Source organism: Atractosteus spatula, chromosome 12 (assembly GCF_055471065.1).
Source record: "Atractosteus spatula isolate fAtrSpa1 chromosome 12, fAtrSpa1.hap1, whole genome shotgun sequence".
Taxonomy (NCBI): Eukaryota; Metazoa; Chordata; class Actinopteri; order Semionotiformes; family Lepisosteidae; genus Atractosteus; species Atractosteus spatula.
Genome location: NC_142717.1, coordinates 28,566,144 through 28,586,163, shown reverse-complemented (window position 1 = coordinate 28,586,163; position 20,020 = coordinate 28,566,144). Strand labels below are relative to the sequence as shown.

General features: G+C 38.3%; 1 protein-coding gene across 1 annotated transcript in view; it reads left to right on the top strand.

Moving 5' to 3' along the window:
* Positions 1-592: 592 nt before the first annotated feature.
* LOC148822858 (myelin basic protein-like) overlaps positions 593-20,020 on the top strand; it is a 67,559-nt gene continuing 48,131 nt past the window's right edge. Inside the window, exon 1 of the mRNA XM_088929116.1 lies at positions 593-832. The gene's annotated coding sequence lies outside the window, so the exon portion shown is untranslated. The remainder of the gene's footprint in view (positions 833-20,020) is intronic.

Below are 20,020 nucleotides of genomic sequence, written 5' to 3'. Positions count from 1 at the left end.
TTACCTATTTACCCACACCTATATATTTACACTACATACTTATATATCACTTTATACCTATATTGCTTTAGAAACCTAACACTTTAGATTTTATAAACTATCCGACACTCCTGAAGTATTGATGCATTAAATTAATTGATTAATTCAATTAAAATAACTCTGATCCTAAGGGGCTGAAGGGTACTTTATTCTCACAATATTTCTAATTTATTTTATAATTACTTGATTTAACAAATTATGTGTTTAATTAATCATAATCAGATTTCACTTACATAAATTGGCGATATAATGATTACCTATTTAATCGGCTAGATTCGGGTAGTAAGGCTGGAGAGACCTCTGTTTCAGACTTCAAAAAATAATGAAGTCTAACAAAGTTGTACACCTAAGGCGTTACTTAAACTGAGTCGTTAAAGAATGAAAGCATGGGCGGACTTCACGCAAGCTTATTGTTGTGCAATCACTCGTGATTTGGATCTCGCTGTTGTAAAACTGCCCGCTACTGTATGTTGACGAGCTCTTCCAGTGGAGTCTGAGAGAGTCAGCCGTCTTGAACGAGCTGGGGGTATACGCTTTTTTATGCGCGATTCAGCCCCACCCACACAAGCGCTCTCTACCTAATAACAGGAAGCTGCAAGGCTTGATCGTGCTGCTCGGCAATTACAGCAGTAAAAAAAAAAATAAAGTAGAGAACTGTAAGCAGAGCGACGATACTGTGATCCAGTGCTGTTTCCTACAAGAAGACGTTACTAAATTGAACATTACTAAATATCACTGTTTTAACCTTCCTTTCTGGTGCATGCATTCCTAGGTTTAACCCACGGGGATAGAGGTAGGTACCAGCAAAGGCAAAGTACAGCTTGTTTGCGCCGTATGCATGGCGAGCAATCACGATATGTCTCTGATATATAAACGTCGACATTGTGTTGCTAGATGTATAAGTTAGAGTTAGGTTCCCGGTCGGCTTCTGATATTAAGCTTGGTTTGGGAGCTGGAGTCGAGCCTCATGACCCAATTTCAGGTAGATTAAGTACGCAAGTTATTCGTGGAATGCAGGGCTGAGCGGCGTTGTTTTGGCAGGTTACATCTTAAAGTAACATAGTATTGTAAAAGGAAACGGCTTGTAACGCTTGATGTGATAACTTCCATTTGTTTCGAGTATTGCATGCTGATACAGTTTCACAACCTACTTTATGTTTGAAAAACATCGCAGAAAGATTTTGATCACAGTCGTTGAGTTATATTGACTTTTGCATATATGTAATTAAGCTTTTCTAACCTATAAAAACAAAACATGGTTTTCATGCTAGTAGCATAAAGTAAACAACCTTTAGTGTAAAACTACTAAAAAGAGCAGCTTCCGGTATAATGTTATGACGTTAGTAATGAGCATAGTTTCAGTATTGGTCAGTTGCTTAATACTCTTGGTTTCGCGCGGGTTGGTGATGGGTTTTAATACAGTTCTGTTTTTTTTTTTTACCCTGAATGGTGAGCCAGGTGTTTGCTGCTGAGCACGGTTGCAGCGATGTGACTCCTGCAACGATTTCTGAAGGCGTACAGGCGATTTTTGTGTGATTCGCAGTTGATACAGTAACTAGCCAGACCATGTTAAACATAACAGCTTGGAAATACTGTATCGATCTGTCCAATTTTGTGTTGTAGGTGAGGAAAGGCTGGGTTGATCTGATCACCTGTGAGTGCTGTCGTGTGTATTTAAACTTCCACACCTCCTGCTGGAGGTGCTCATTGTCTCTGCAGTATTTTTTTAGGTTATAAAACTGGTGTTTATTAATTCAAATATCTGTATTTCTGAAGGTTAATGTTTCTCTATTCTGTGTTTACTTATTGAACACTCTCATTCTTCCTTAAAGTTCCTTACTGGGATGTCCCATATGTGCTTTTCAGACTCTTACTCCTGTTTTCCTTGACTTATGTAAGCTCACAAAAGCATGTGATGTTGTATTAGGATATCTTTCTTAGCAAGGTGAAATGTGAAATAGAAAATCTAAATTCCTAAAATTCTAAATTGAATCCTGTGGTCTGGAAATCGGTCCTTTTGACATTTTCGGCTGACAGAGATATTTTGTCAATTGTTTAATGTTGAAAAGTACAAGAGGATTGTTCCTCAACAGCTGAGACATACGGGAACATAAAGAATGTTATATACAAAGGTCATCTGGCCAATTTAGCCCTGTAAGAGTGCGAAAAAGTACAGAGAAGAGTGGCAGGGTACAGATACCAGATCCATCTCTTTTTGTAATGTGGTGTACAAAATTGTACAGCATATCATGAAATGTCTTTCTAATGTGTTATGTATTTTCCCACAACTGAATTTACATTCTACACATTTTATTGTCTCCCAACATTGTCAAGAAAATGTTAATGCCAATCCCTTATACAACCGAAAAACTAAAAGATCACCTTTTGCATCTGGTTTCACCAGGGCCATGATTAGCTCTAGTCCTAGATCAGATTAACTGAATAAACATAAGGTGGTACAAGATTAATACCAATCATGCTGTGTGAGACTAGCCCTTGATGGAGTCTTTACTAATGGTGTTGCAACTTCAGACATAATTATTTCCGGACTCACTAATGAGTTTGTATCAATGGGTCTGAACCTTTTGTTGATTGTGGCCTGTGATTGTACCCTATAATCTGTATACAGTACTGTACTGATCATACAGTAAGAAAAAGCAAGTGGTGCTGAAACATAAGAAATATTATAGCTGCCTTACTAAAGCAGTCATTGAATCAGTCCTGAATGTATTGAGCCATTGCATAGCCCAGTCTCAGTAACTATTTAGCATATCCTGTCTCTCACCAAATAGATCTCTGAACCCTTTAATAATACACCTTGTGCCAGGATATACCTGTGCACAAACTTGGGATGTTTTAAATTTAGACCTTCAGTGGGAAGTCCTCATACATGATGTATTTGTCTGTTCCCTATGGAGTCTTTTGAAAGTGTAGAGCATTCCTGGGAAATGGCTGAATTGAGTAGGATCAGGAGTTTGGAGTAATGGTTTTGAATTTTAGACATTCGTGTTGGTATGGTTTATGCTAGTATGCTATCCCTCTCCCTCTGTTCTTCTTTGTCAGAGAGCAGTAGTGACTTGAAACCTGGCCAGTAAAAGGTTTCATGAGCAGTAGATTTTCAATGTAGGCTTAATAAGCAATACATTGCATTTTCACCTAATAAAAAAGGAGCTTTTATGAAGAGCTATCCTTTCTCCTATTTGAAATAATCTCTTACAGTCAGATGTTTTAATAGGAGGTTAATAGAAAATTATTCAGTTTCCAGCATCATGCTGTTGATTGTTGTAGGCCTGTCACAATGCATAAGTCACTAGCATTTTATAAAGGAAGGGTCATATAAAAGCTCTTGCCTTCTTGTGACTAAAAAGCACTTACTGAAGCACTTACACTTTTCCATACCTCACTGACTTATGGAATAAGATGGGGCCTACAGTGATTTTTTTAATTCAATCTCTGATTTTCAAGTAAAATAACCAGGTGGTTTGGGAATAGGGTTGGCAGGTGAGCTGTGCTTGATAAGTGGGTGTTCATTAAAATTAAATCTGGCCTTCATCAGAATAATGAACTTGATTAATAAGATGTGCACAGCAAGTATAATAAAGGCTAACTATGAAAACTTCAGTTTTTTCTGTGTTCTCTGTGAAATTGATATTTCCTCTTCAAGCTCACTGTTTCATGCTTCATTTTGGATGACCAATGCATTTTTCCGTTTCCATGTTTTAAGACTGCTGTTCCTACATTTGTTTTTGTTTTAACCTGAGGTGTGATTTATTGGTTGTTGAAAAAGAAAATTTTAATGTGTGTTATCCAAAACACATTTTGGGCTTTCTTCAAGGTGATTTTTGCTCACAGTGCAAAAAGGTAAAGCACTGAAGGTCATTTGGCTGAATGCACCAGCTACTCCTACAGGAATTCACAACTTTGATATAGTCTGAAATTGAATAACAAACACCACTTTGGCCTTTACCACAGCTTGGGTAGAAACTTGGTCTGGTGAGTTATGCACAGGATCCACAGTGAAAAACAGTGTGTTGCTTTGGACCACGTTCTGTGCAGTTAAGTTTAGAGTTAGTGTGCATGGTTCCATCACCACTTGGTTGAGGAGATGAGTTTTCTTGTGGTATGGAATGCAGCCTGATCATCTATAAATTGTGCCTTTTCCTAAAACATTGAATAAACAAACCTTGGCTGCCTTAGATTATGTATTGTGGTATCAATTCTGTTTCTCACAATAAAGATGGAAGAACAATTTGTGAATACAGCAGTAGGGATGTGGTGGCAGTTATTAAGACTAATGTACAGAAGTACAGCTTCAAAATCAAGATGTGTGAAGCTGTTGACCAGACAATGTGCACTCTCCAGCTAAACGCAAATGAACAAACATCATTCATTTCTGAGGTCATCCTAATGATGCAGTATAGTCGGTAACAGAAAATCATTCAAGATCAAAGCTTATAGGAGTTATAAGCAGCTTGGCTGGTTTTTCTGGGTTAATTCTTCATTGTTAAATATGGTCTGAAGTATTATAGCTAGATGCATGTCAAGGTATCAGCTTAAATCGCACCGAAATATCAGCAAAGAAAGGGAACCAGGTCTCAGTTCAGAACAATGAAATTCCCAGGCCTGATTTGCATACATCTCCGTGTAGAATGCTTCATGTAACACTAGTAGGGTACTGGTAGAAGGAGTTTAGCTTTTGGTGTCTTTAAAATCTTTACGCAAGAAGAAACTAAGCTGTACCAACCTTGCCTGTTGTGAATTTGCATGCTGTTCAGTTTGGATTTTTTACTTTTAATTAATGGCAGTATGACTAGTTACTGTTTGAGTTGGTTACTAATTTTTAGTCATTAACTGTTTCATCTGATTATAATGTAGTATTAAGGAACGGTGAAGTATGTCGCAGATGATTTCAAGCTATGCCCAATATGTGCAGTTAATGTTAGCATCAAGATATAAAAATAGGTTTCCACAACTATTCAGTATGGAAGCTTTTAAACTAAAGAAACTGTTAATCTTTTATTATAGCTACATTTTCTGTGTCAGCTGGAGTGTTAAATGAAATTTTGCATAGAAGGATTACAACCCTACTGCTTTGAAATGAGAGGTCAGTCATTCCTTACAACCTTTGAACCGATAATCTCTAAAATACAGCAATCTTATGCATGTGATTGTAGTTTTGCTAAGGATTTTTATATTGCAGGAAAAGTAACACTTGGAGGTTTCTGAATCATGTGTGTGTTTCACAGTGTAATGAACTTTGTGGTAAGTAGTTAAACTGCAGCATTGAAGTCATTGACCTTGTTGAACAAAAGTGGCCTAAGTGGGCTGTCAGTGGGGAATTATTCAAACCTGGAACATTCAGGTGCTGGCCATTTGTTTGGCAAACAACATTGTACAACATTGCATCCTCCTACAGCCCTTCATGTCGTATGCCTCTCATCGTTTCTTTTTGTGGGTGTCACCCTGACAAGTGTTTCAACTTTTTGTCCAATGCCTTCACTTTTAACTTGTCAGCCTACTTTCGTGCTGAGGAAACGCTGCCTTGACTTTACACTTCGGACAGCTCTTGGAGATGCTGGGAAATTGCCGGCTTATAGGCTTTTGCACTGGATCAGGCTTTAGAGAAAGGAGTTTCTCCAGCAGCTGTGAGTGATGTCTGGCAGGCGGCAGCATCAAGGCCACCCCCTTGTATTGAAGCTGCAGCTGTGTCCTTAAAATCGGCAAGTTTAAAAACCTGTGAGCATGTTTACTGTTATAGCAGTGCTTTAATGCTAATATCTCTTTAAAGCACTAGAACTGACCACTCTTCATCCAGGAATATACAAAAAATGAATCTAAATAGATGTCTAGTTTTAGCTCATTTTTTATAACAAGCTTTTGAAAATGTCATCAGTGTTTTAAGCAGCATTTGTGCCATCCATAACTGGATATATGCCCCAAGGGGTCTGTTACTGAAACATGATTAGCTTTTCTCCTCTTCATTTTTTGCCAGCTACAAAGTTATTCCCCATTGTTGTCAAAAGGTCTCACTCAGTGAAGCAAAACACACCATTTCTCTTTTTCTGTATCTATTGCATGTGGCTTCTTCCTGTGTTGAAGTTTAAAAGTGCAAACACTTACATTCAGGAAACAGGGAAAGTTGTTTTTGCCCTTTGCCAAATTAAAAAAAAAACAGACAACCTTCAGCGTGTCCCAAGGCATCGTAGGCCTGTGTGTTGGCAGACGTTTATATTTTTCCCCTTGAAAAACAGTTTTGCCCATTAATTCAAATCCAGCCAGAGAAATAACTTTTCACATTTCTTTCCAAGTGGAATGCCCCTGTTGGAACTGGAAGTGAATGCAGTGATAGGGACTAAGGATAATGTACTGTATGTAGATGCAGTTATTGATTAAATTAAAAGATCTGTAAGCTGGCTTTAAAGGTTGATGTTACTATCGCCACTTTCACACAAAAAGGGCTTCACTGACCATAAATGGCAACTTTCAAAAAGGGCTTCACTGACCATAAATGGCAACTTTGACAAATACTTTTCCATGCCCGAAAGCTTGAATCATTATGACGCAAAGAGTTCATTGCTAGCATAAAATCAAAAGTGTTTGTTTTAAACAATAGAAGGCATTCTAAAGATGATGTGCTGTGGAGCCTTTGGTGAAGCTCTTGGTTGGGTTAGGTGCTAGACTCTTCACAATTTGGTAGCAAAGCATCTCTTTACTGAGGCTGATGTGTTTTTTTAAACCAAACTATTGGTTTTGTTTTCAAAATGAATAAACGAATCGGGCTTTGGTGTGTATCAAACATGACTTCACTATCCCTTTGAGATTTAAACAATTTAAGCCCTTGGGCATTTTCTCACATTTTGATTTATAGGTGATGCAGCTTTATCACTTGCAAACACTTGGCGACTTAAATCGGTAGCCAGAACGATACAACACTACATTAATAAAGTGATTACTTTTCAGCCACTGATTTCCCCGTTTGTATTAGTCATTCCTTTTAAGCAATGTGAGAGGTCCAGGCCTCCACCTACATCAGGTCTGCATGCTCTATAATTTCCAAACTGCATTAATACCGTACAGCTTATTGTACAACCATGCTGTGATGTTCTTTCCATTCTCTGGTGTAATAATGTTTTCAGCACCATGGAGAGAGCGAACCTTTTCCCTTAATGACATTCCAATGGAATACAAAACATGGTGTTGTTTGGCACTGTAGGTGTCATGAGCTGTTAATCTGTTTCACAGACTAAAAGATTTGTTCCAAAAGCTAAACACAAAGGTAACAAAAATGGATGCCAACAGAGGCCAAAGGCAGACGTTTCACCCGAGTAGTTATTATTATATTTAATATTCAAATCAAAGTTTATTTATCCAATGCACAACAATACAGCGTGCAGCAGTAGTTGCTGGCAATGAAATGTCTTTTCCGTGAGCTCACAAAAATCACAAAAATCACAAAATTGAGGTTATGAAAATAATGTTACATAATAGATGTAATAGAAATTGAATAAAACTCAATATGAGTAGAGCTGCTATGTGTCCATGGTGTATGCAATATATACAAGTAGTGCGGTTATGCTGAATACAGTGAAAAGTGTGTGTCCATGTAGCCATTACAGGTGATTTGCTAAAGGAGCTGCAGGTTGGCTATTTAGCAGTCTTCTTGCCTGGAGGTAGAAGCTGTTCCGTAGAAGGTAGAAGTTCTGTTGGACTTGGACCGAATGCTTTGGTACCGTTTACCGGACGGTAGGAGGGAAAACAGTTTGTGACTGGGATGACTGGGATCCTTGAGAATGGACCTGGCCTTCTTCAGACATCTAGCCGAGTAGACATCCTGGATGTTTGGTAGCTCACAGCCGGTAATGAGCTGCGCTGACTTCACTACCCTCTGCAGTAATTTGCGATCATGGGCGGAGCAGTTCCCATACCAGGCAGTGATGCAACCAGTCAGGATGCTCTCAATACTGCACCTGTAGAAGTTGGCCTGGATATGTGATGGTATGCCAAACCTCTTTGGCCTATGGAGAAAGAATGGGCACTGCTGTGCCGTTTTGACAACGGTGTTGGTGTGGTGGGTCCAGGTTAAGTCCTCTGAGATGTTAACTCCCAGGAACTTAAAACTACTGACCCTCTCCACTGCAGTCCCACTGATGTAGATAGGTGTGTGATCTCCTCTCTGGTGTTTTCTATAGTCCACAATCATCTCCTTAGTCTTACTGATGTTCAGAGAGAGGTTGTTCTCCTGGCACCATGCAGCCAGGGTTTGCTAGTGCATATTGGTGCATCTGTCAGTGCTTCTGGAACCCTGAAATATTTTTTCTTTCCCCAAAATGAGAAATATTTTCAGAGTATTTGAACTGTTGCTGATCTTTTAGTGTTTTTTGTTTTGCACTTGCTCTGAAGGTTATCCTAGTATCAACCATACTAGGATAACGCACCCCCATAGTGGCTCATTTAAATGGATTTTAAGATCTTGATGTATTGCTTCCTCTTTGTAAACAGGATTACATGGCTGTTTCATATTTTCGTTTTCTGTATTCTATTTCATCTCATCAGTTATACTTCTGTCTGATTTTTACTTGCTGGTCGGCGCTAAAGAGAATCAAATCATTTTGAAACGATACAAGGCAGAAGTCTTCGTAATGCCTTTAGCATTGAAAAATATCCTCCCTATGGGCACAATTTTGGCCTTGAAGTTGGTGAAATTAGATTGACCCTGTTCGAAGCATTTTCACTGTTTCTACCAGCAAGGTTATGACCTCGTTTTTCAGTATCTGCTGATGTATTTCTATGTCTGAAATTTCATCCAGGAGGAACAAAGTAGTTTGATGGCAAAACATGAAGCATCAAAGTGGAGGTGGCACTAACGCACCCATAGCTGGTTAAGCATGATTGTGCAATTTCTAAATATTGTCTTTAGGTCCAGAATCCAATAGAGTTTCAATGCTTCTTTAAAATAAGTCCACAGAACAGAGTTGAGAAACTAGATTAGTTTAACTTTTTTTCTCAGGGGTGAATCATGGCAGGGCCAGTTAGGTTACGCCATCGCACCATCTTGTACATTAGGTCTTTAAATGGAGGTATTTTGACTCAAACTCATTGTTAGATGCGGAGTAGTGGTAGTGTGACCTTTTATAATAATTAATTTTTATGCATTGGGTTCTATCTACTTTATTTACCATCCTGTGCTAAAGCGCATGAGGCCTACAGTTGACCTAAACTTCCTGAAAACCTGCTACAACTTGGAAATTAACACACTCAGTCTTTAAGTGGACAAGTATTGTTTCCAGTAAAGGCTTACTCAATATGAGTCTTCACTGTTAATTATGAGTATGTAAATGTTAGTTTGTCCAAAATAGTTTCTGATTGCAGGATATAGGGTCAGTGAAACAGCATAATTGAGGGCTGTTTTTGAGTTGCACAAGCATAACGTAGATATATTTAGGTATACTTTTGTGGCTGGTAGCATATTTTAATGTGGCATATTTTAATGTGGTGACTTATAATTTACTACTTTTAAAGTGGTGTACAAAAAGCTGGTTTATTGACAGTAACAAGTTATTTACTACTAGGCATACAGTATGTCTTGGCACATTAGGGAGACTGCAGTTTGCTCACTGAAGACAGTGTCTTACAAGATTGAGGCTTAGGTTTGCTGTTTCACTTCAGAGCTAATCAATAATATGTTTGATTTCATTACAACATCACTGCCGAGATTTGGCAACACTGGCCATATGCTGCCCATTACTGTGCTGTTAAATATTAATTTCCTCCTTGCATTAGGGTGGCAGGAGACTTGCACCTGCCTTGTGTTTATAGCAGATAGTTCTGTATTGAGTCATTTTGGAAGTGCAGTACAACAATTCTAAATACTATTTCAAGAACAATTCTGTAAAGAGAAACCTTGTTGTTTCTTTCATATTGTACATTGAAGAAGTAATGTCTTTTGTAGATGTACTTGTATTTGGTGGTGGGGAGAGGATTTTGCACAATAAAAATACTAATACAATAGTACAAAAATATTATTGGCATCTGAGTGAATGCTGTGCTAAAGTCAGGCTGAATTGGCCTTTTCTCCATTAGAATTAGGCAGTTTTCCAAACTTGTCCATCTTGAGTCAAACCAGTTATGAGTCTTTGTAGTTTTTCCTTATCGACAATAAGCTGGTTTGTCCCCTTAAGCTGTGAAAAGGAACTTTAGAATTTAGATGCAGTATAACACATGGTAGTCTATAGCCCAATTCTAGTTTGTGTGGCTTCTAAAAAGTGTGGACATCAGAATGCAAGTCAGTATTTTGTATGTTGTAATATTTCATTGTGCCCAGAGATACAAAAGTTTGTCCTAACAAACATTTCCAATTTATCAACAAGATAAAGCCACTTTGCCCAGCCTTTTCCAGCCCTGTGAGCCACGTCTTGTCCAGTCTTAATCACGCTGTATTTGAAAAATCACTTTCAGACATTAAAAACTGCGAAGCACCAGAGGTCATGTTGCACACAGGACATGAGTAGTACTTCTGAAGAACTCAAGGCTCCTTGAATGAAAAATAAGTTTCTTTAATCACTTGTTTACTAAACAGGACTTGGAAGCCCATCAGTGACTGAGATAGACACCATCTCATGTTGAAATATTCAACATTCATTTTACTTAGTCAGTCAGATACAGTAAGTAGCATCACTACATGTGCTAGGGTATACAGTTTATTTTCAGGCAGTATATGCATGCCTTTGGGGATTTGAAAAGTTCAGTGGATGATTACTTATGTTACATGAATTGTTTATACCTTGGTGCTGCTTCTGCTTCTGAGGTCTTGGTTTTGATTCAGGACTGATGCCAGAGTTTGAATGTTTACTCTGCATTTGCGGGTTTTTTATTTGTGTAGTTTTTTGTCTGGTGTTGCCATTTTTTGTGACCTTCCAGAGATGTCCTGACAAGGCGTATTGAATTTTTTGGGATGTTTGTGTCCCCTTTCTGGACCATCATCCCATCCGTAGTGTTGTTCTGCTTTGTAACCTGTTTTTCCAGGACAGGCTCTGGGATGCTACAGCTCTCACCAGACATTAGAGGCTTTATGAATGATAGGGGATGGGTGAGTGTTTGTACCTTTCTAATTGTGATATAGTTAAATGTAAGATAACTACACTCCACTGAAAGAGTCATGTGAAATTACAGGTTCCTGGACCCTACATGCATACTGTAACTTGAAATAAAGGAATTGCTGCACATTGCAGGAAGTGAGCTCATTAGATAGGTAATTGAACAGCTGTATATGATGAGATCATTCCCTGCAGTGTCAGTTCATTATCCTTTTTTTTCCTTTATGAGGAAATGTTCTCCATCTGCTTTAAGAGCAGGTCAGAGTAAATGTGATGACCTCCTAGAGTAAAGACACTCATTACCTGTATGCTTATTTGAAGATTTCAAGCCTGATTTTAATGTAAATCTTTCAGTAGTTTTGGAATGTGAGATAGGACATAAACTTAAAAATTGGGGGTAATTGTTTTTACATGGGTTAGACTTACAGGTATGACAACTCAATAGCTACAACTTTGTCTCAAGCACTGTGTCTCAAGCACTTGTCCTAATGTTTTTTTTTTCCTTATTGACAAAATGAGGGGAAACAGTTTCTTTCCTCTCGCTTTGAAAAACCCTAATGTGTCCTGAGGTGAAATGTTAAGATCACCTTATTATTCTTAAAACCCTGTTCGTTAAAATATACCAATATGTGTGTGTTGTACAAACAGTAATCCTAGTCTCTGGGACCTTAATGCCCTGAACATCAATGAAACTCAAATGTACAACAGCAGTCCCATTCTTGGGATTTGAACCCACAACCATTCAGTTCTGAATCCTGAACCCTAACCAATGCTCTGTCTGAGAATGTGGCTCATATTTTGCATACTTTAATAAATATTTACGGAATAGTTACAACAATACTAATATTGTGCTATTCTTGAGTATACAGTACGTCCACAATATTTCCCTGGTTATTGCCAAGGATATTATGATGTGTAAACCACGAGGTAGCTTAAGTATATTAGCTGTTTGCCTTTGCCTTCAGCTTTTAACAGGCTGTGGCTGAGTGTGGCTTTGGAATAATATGAAAAGAGTCTGAAAATAACAGGGCAGCTGATTGCAAACTGCTTGTGTAAAAGGAACATTAGTTTTCGAGATGACAAATTTAATTCACCACCTTAAGGTATTTCGCCCCACTAAAGACCAGCGATTTCCTGAAGGGGCAGGATTTACAATAGGGCAGGAGAATAAAGCTGGAGATATTGCTGTTTCAAGCACTAAACTGGGTTGGAGGAAATGAGATTTTGAAGATCCCCAGGCAAAAGAGAGCGAGACATTTAATGGCATTTGTAGTTTTTGCTGGTCAGCTGTTTTTGATTGAGGTAAAAGTTGGATTCGCGTAGCTTTATGCGGATTCTTTTCCATGGCAAGGTCAATGTGGTGTTTCTGATACATTATATAAATTCCAAAAACCTTGAAGCCCACACAGTTTCAGACTACCCAATTTCTAACCCCTTTATCCAGTACAGGGTCATGAGGGAGCTAGAGCCTATACCAGCATGCAACAGGCACAAGGCAGGGTACAACCTGATTGGGATGCCCCCCCATTGTAGGGCACACAGACACAAATGCGCACACACTCACACCAGGGCCTACTTTTCCAAAAAGCCAGTTAACCAGTATGTCTTTGGAATGTGGGAGGAAACCTGAGCACCTGAAGGAAACCCATGTAAAGAAAATGTAAATTTGTAAATAACATTTTGTTATAAATGTACCTACAAACCACCTATAAGTACAGCACTTGAACTAAATTCATATTGAATCTTTTTTAATACTGAAAAGCTCATACACTGGCTATTGGTACTGTATCTCTCAAACCTTGATCAATGTACTTTTTTTTTTCTTAATGAAGTGTCTTTCAAGACAAGTCATGCAGAGTGCTGGATGTAAGAATCTGGATGTGAAAAGTTTAGAGGTGATCTCTTATTTATGGATGAGCACTTGTCTTTAGTGGAAGTATCTAGTTTTATTAAGAGGGAAAGGTGAATAGTAGCAGATCTACTAAAGCCAACTGGGAGGTGTGTTTATCAATCTGTTATTGGAACTGAATCTTTTAGCAGAAGTCTAGGAGGATAATATTATGTGACTGGGCTTAGAAAAAAATCAGTTTTGCTAACCTTTTACAGTACGAAATGTTCTTCTTACCTAGAGGTAAGGCTTACCCTTAGGCTGCAGTGGTTAAAATATCGACTTAAAACTGGACTGTTCTGTGTTCAGTGTCCAGTTGGGATTTATTTTTTGCTCCACCAAAGTTCCCAGTAATAAAGTTACAGTGCCAATTAACTCTCTTATTGCCATTGTGAAACACAGTGCCTTCATGGTAAAGGAGTGCAATAGGAGATAGCTGAATTGCACTTTATATCTTGTAACAAAGATGTCTTAAACCTGTATTAACTCGGCCAGGCCATTGCGAAACTTTTGCTAAAGGCTGTGATAAGATAAGATGGGGGGAAATTCTGAAATGACTTACTTTAATATCCTTTGCACAACAAACAACTGTTTGGCAAATTAGAGGTCTGCTTCCATCAGTTTCAGTTTTAATGGTTCAATCGCCACATAATAAAGGAAAGAAACAATCTTGCATCAGAGACGACAGCACCAAATTTGAGTACCCTTGCTGTTTTGAAAACAGCAATTTCATTTTATACCATTCAATTTATAGCTTACTGACCTTACTACTACTCAGCTCCAGGTAGGGGTGAGGATTTTGCTTGCTTCCAGTTTGTAATTGGAGTCATCTACCAGAGGATTAGCACTAACAAGAACAATGTAGCTCTCACTGATGGAACTGCAAGTTCATAAGTGCTGTACTTATACTACTCGTGGATGCAGAACAGGCTCAAACTGAGTATGTCTGCACTAGCAGAACAGACAAGGCCAGCCCTGGCTTAATTGAGAACAATTAAATGAATGAAATATATAACTAGAATACTAACCAGCTGTTAACCAGTTTTGAAGAACAATTGAATAATGTAATAAACAAGAACAGGAAGCACACATTTTACATCGATAACATTTTAACATTGAAAGTAAAAAATAGGAACATTAGTAACAATTAACATGATCTCCATTACTGTTATGGCAAATCAAACTTACAAATTACTGCATTAAAACCTTTGTAGAAAGGAATTATAGAAATAAATATGAAATGAAGTAGTAATTAAAGTGTACTCTATAATAAGGGAGGTGACATCAGTAAGGCCGAGCGGATGGGAAAGTTTTATAAAAAGAACATTCTATAAATCAGTTCACCCAGGTTTTCAGAAGGCAAAGCCGTGAATTACATCTTCATACAATAGTAGCTGACCGAGTGCATGGCTGATGCTCATGATGGCCAGTCCACTGAGATGCTCTTGTGCCACGGCAGACCTCACATTTGTTTTAATCATCTTGAGCTCTGAAAACCTCCCCTCTCCTCCTGTCACTGTCACTGGGTGAGTGACTGCAATCCGAAGGGCTACAGGTTGCATTTACAATATCCCCAAATATTGAAATATAGGAGAAGCCACATATAAATTACATATAATCGCTAAACTCTTTTGTACTGTACATTTGCTTTTGCTTAGCCAGACAGTGCCAGTTTTCAGCTAAGCGACCCACATGGCATGTACAATATACGATTGCTGGAAATGTGAATCTTTTAACTTCTAGTAAAACACCTCAAGTCCTCAAGTAGTAGTTTGTTATGCATATTATGCATTATTACAGTGATTTGATTTGCCTTTCCTCTTCTTGAGGTTTTGACATCGCTTATCCTGCTCTTCTTTTTTTGTGCTTCAGAAACCACATACTCGATTACGATTGGTCATTTTTTTCCCATTAGGATAATCAACAGCGGCAACAGAAAAGCCACTAGAGGGAATTTTTTTTCTCACATTTGAACGTGCCAATTAAACAAATGTTCCATTGCTCATTGAGGGGGGCTTCTGGGACCCTTGGGGCTCTAGGCAGTCCCTTAGGCCCAAGACCAGCCCTGAGAGCAGGATTTTCCAACTAAGCTTGTTTCATGGAAGATTTAGTGGTTTCTATTTTTTTGCCCAACTGTGCCATTGCATTGGTCTAATTATTTAATGAAATAACAGTTTAGATTAATCGGCTGTAAAATATCTTGAAGGAAAGACTGTAATTTTAGTAAAATGGTTAATTGACTACACAGATTAGAGCAAACACTACAAGACTTTTTGAGTCTTCAGGAATTTGTACTATGTAGCCTGCTGTGCTCATCATTACTGGTTGAGCTTCTTGAAAGCCTACCCCACCCCTTAACATTTTTTAAAATGATAGGATTAATTTGTGGGTAGTGGTACTCTTTAACTCTGTCCCCTATTTCCAATATGAGCACTCACATCCACTTCTAGAAGTCAGGCACTTTGGAGGTGGGTACAGTGTTTGTCAAGAGACATTCATATCTATTCTGGAAAGCTTTTCAAGTCTCTTCAGGAAGTAAATCTATGTGAAAATGGAAAAATAAACACTGGAACATTCCCTGCAATACCACATTTTTTTCCTTGGTCCTTTTACTATACATTTAAATCCACTTCTGTCTCCCTGCTAATTGTGGCGTCCTTTGGCATGAGTCATAATCCTTCTGCAGTTTGGGGTGATGCAAGGTTAAAAAAATGGGAATTGGAAACTGCAGAAAGTAGATGGGTTGGGACGTATTCCACTCTGACTGGAACTTGAGTAGCGGCATGAGTAGGCCAATCATTTGCAAGCGTTTTTCTTCATTCCGCAATGCTCAAGTCTTTCAAGTCCTTGCACGTTTCTCTTGCTGATTTGCTCAAATTCTGAGTCATGGTTAAGTCTGGCATGTGCTTAACTTTCCAAAGCTTGCACTGCTCTGAAAAGAGGTTTCTCTTAGTTAGTGGTTAACTTTTTTTATAGCCAGTCCTGCTTGTTCTCTTTGGGAATACACAGTGGAAGAACTAAAATTATTTTTGTTTATTACAGTGATTAAGCTGTATTGCTTACCTGATTTCTAATAATAGTTTCTCAGATTAAGTCTATTTTATGGTAGTTTGTTCTAAGGTGATTAGAATTGCTTCAAAGATAAATGGAGACTAATACAGGCCTAGGTCTAGGTATTCTACACTTTTCAGGTCTGAAGCATTATCTCTAATATTGTTTATGTAGAGGATACATTAACAATTCTGTCCTGATCTTTTCTCTGAAAAAAATTGTATATGGGAACTTGTTTTCAATGTAAGGTGAGGTGGAAGCCATCTGTTTATTATTATGCCTGCATATGACTGTGAAACACAGAAGCACTACAGCTGAAAGTAACAAGTCTAGTAGAAGGTAAAACAACCTTCTGTGTCTGTGTCTGTGTCTGCTTTGCATTTCAAAAGCCGAATTGTCCTAGCGTGTGACGTCACTGTGCAATGTCGACTTGTATCAACATGAAGTCTGCTGTGGGCGTTTTCACAGACTTACCTGAATTTCAGTACTCGCTACTCAAAATACTGTATAAAGCCCTTCTAGTGCTGGAACTTAAAACGCAAGTAAAAACGTGTTAGAACTAGAAATGTTAGATCTTATAATGCTATGGTCAATCATCCTACTACAAGTAATTGTTTTCTTGGTTCATACCCACAGTGACTTATTCAAGTTTTCTTCTAGTTTCTTAACATTATTTGCCCCTGAATTTTTATACTAATTTCAAGCCGTTGTTCCAGAGATGTAGTGGTGATGCAGTAAATGACTGAGTACACACTGATGGATTCTTTTTGTGGTGTCTAGAGATGCCAACGTAAAGGATTTACATGCAACATCCAAAAAGCAGAGAGATGTTTATTGCAAGAGGGATGTCAAATATGAAAATCTGATTGCACTGCACTTGGACTTTTTCACATTTTGTGTTACAGCATGGAACCCATGATGTATTTAACTGAGATTTTTTGCCACTTGTCAACACAAAGTAACTCTGTAATGTCAAAGTAAAACAAAAATGCAGACAATTTACTAAATTAATTAAAAATAAAAAACAAAATAATTGAATGCGTAAGTATTCATCTCTTTGCTTTGACAGTCCTAAATTACTGTACCTCTGAAGTAACCAACTCTCTTCTCCAAGTCACATAATTACTTGACTGGAGTTGACCTGTGTACAGTTGAGGTGTTTCACATGATTTCAGAATAAATACACCTGTGTCTGGGAGCTTCCCCACTTAATGCATTTCCAAGGAAACACTAAAGCATGAAGACCAAGAAACATTCCAAGCAGATTCGAGACAAGGTTCTTGAAAAATACCAGTCAGGGCAAGGATATACAAACATTTCTAAGGCATTGAATATACCTCGAAGCACAGTGAAGTCCATCATTAAAAAGGTGAGAAAATATGGAACAACTGTGAATCTGCCCAGAACTTGCCGTCCTCCAAAACGGAGTGTCTGGGCAAGAAGAGCCGTAGTAAGGGAGGCCACCAAGAGTCCTACGGCAACTCTAAAGGAGTTACAGTCCTCCGTGACAGAGATGGGAGAAACTGCATGAGACAACTGTAGCACACACACTTTTTTGTACGGAAGGGTGGCAAGAAAAAAGCCTTTGTTGGGGGAAAAAAACTTGTATTGCATCTCGTATCGAGTTTGCCCAAAGGCATGTGAGAGACTCAACAATTTGGAGGAAGATTGTATTCTAAATTGAACTTTGAACTTTGTTTGGCACAAACCTAACACAGCGCATCACACTGAGAACACCATCCCTACAGCGAAGCATGGTGGTGGCAGCATCATGCTTTTGGGGATGCTTCTCTGTCACAGGGACTGGAAAACCCATAAAGATAGAAGGAAAAATGGATGGAGCTACATCCAAAAGAAATCCTGGAGGAAGACGTGCTGCAATCCGCAAGAGCACTGGGACTTGGAAGACGATTCATCTTCCAACAGGACAATGATCCGAAACATACAGCAAAAGCCACACTGAAGTGGATAAAAACCAAAAAGGTTAAAGTCCTGGACAACTCAGTCAAAGCCCAGACCTCAATCCAATTGAGCATATGTGGAATGACTTAAAAATTGCTGTTCACAAATGGTCCCCATCCAATCTGATGGAGCATGAGCAATTTTGCCAAGAAGAAAATTCCAGTGTCAAGATGTGCAATGCTGATAGAGACTTATCCAAAGAGACTCACAGCTGTAATTGCTGCCAAAGGTGGTCTTACCAAGTATTAACTCTAGGGGGGTGAATACTTATGCATTCAATTATTTTCTGATTTTAAATTAATTTAGTAAAATGTCTGGATTTTTTTTCCACTTTGACATTATAGAGTACTTTGTGTTGATGAGTTGCCAGAATTCTCATTTAAACACATTATGGTCCCATGCTGTAACACAAATAAAATGTGAAAAAGTCCAAGTGGGTGCAGACCCTCACAGGCACTGTAGATTTATAATACTATATTAATATAAGAAAGCTTCTTTCTGTCCTTACATTTGCATTTATTTTACCAATTAGACATATTGCTTATCTTCCATCACCAGAATGTTGCTAGTTGTGCTGCTTTGTTTGTCACACTGAGTGACTCAACCACCTGTGCTGACACCTATTTTCTCCCAAGTTGCAAACACATTCTCAGTTAATTTACTCTACATTTTGCCCCAGCAATTGTTTTCCATCTGCTGCAGGCTCATTTTAATTCATCTTGCTTTTTCACGTGCATAGTTTTTGCTGAATCTTAAGTGTCGGTAGCGTTTTGGTGCGCTCTTTAGGTTGAAATGAAGTACAATGGCTCTATGATTGCAGTTATTACTTCAGAACAATGAGGCATGTAATAACCTGTTGACTTTCTGAACATGCAATGGAAAAACACCTTGCATCTTGAGTGTAATTGATGGATTTCTGATTTTGTATAATGCCTTTTGTAGTGGTATCTTCAAACATGTTTAAAAGTTTAAATTGGGGAAAATGGTTTCATCTTTACAGAAATCATAATGGTGCTGTGATGATGTACACTGATATGCGAAATCTGATATACACTGTTAAAAGTGATGGCTGCTCACTGTAGGTGCAGTTTACTTTGAAATGTTGTGATCAGATTTTAGTAATGAAGATTCTGCGCAATAGAATTCAAGGGTTCTAAATTACAAGCTTGATTTCTTCCAAACTAAGATGGATTAATAGTCACAGCTGTTGTAATGGAAAACTTGTGAAGGCTTAAATTGTTAATAAAACATTGTAACTGCTGAATGTGGCTCAGATTTCAATTCCTTTGTACATTTGGGGAAACAGTTTATCTTGGAGCTTACTTATGAAGAAATCACTCTATATTTTTTCATTTAACAACATACTGATAGGGGGCAATGATCTTGGACATAAAATATAGTGGATTTATATAACTAGGTGAGTTCATATTTAAAAAGCCTATATATATATATTCACGTCTGTCTATCTTGAAACAAGATGAGTTGCCCTTCTTCCCTCTTGTCAGGACTTCACTAAAACCTAATCTGCAAGACTGCATCTCTTACAATGTCCAAACTAAACCCACTGAGGCTTTGGTTTGGAAATCCTGGTCAGGGGGAGGGAAAGAGCACCACCTGTCAGTCCACCAACACTTTTTATAGCAGCAGGTTTGCATCAACCAACTACCCCCACCTCATTACCCGCGATGCCCTGGTCTGTGGCGTTACATGGTTTCTACAGCCAGAAATGCTCAATTTTGCTTTACTTTTCCAATTAGTTTGCGGTGTAATTTGGGGTGTATTATATTGTTTCATGTATTTTTCTTCAGCATTCAAAATAAGAAATAAAAGAGCATTTTAGGATAATGAAACAAAAAACAAAGATTCTAAGCTGATTGTAAAGAAGATGACCTAATTATAATCGAATCTGTGGGCTGCTTACTTTGTCCCTAAGGGAATGAAGTAATTTCATTTTCAGTTGCTCCTGGTAGATATGCAGGCTTCATTA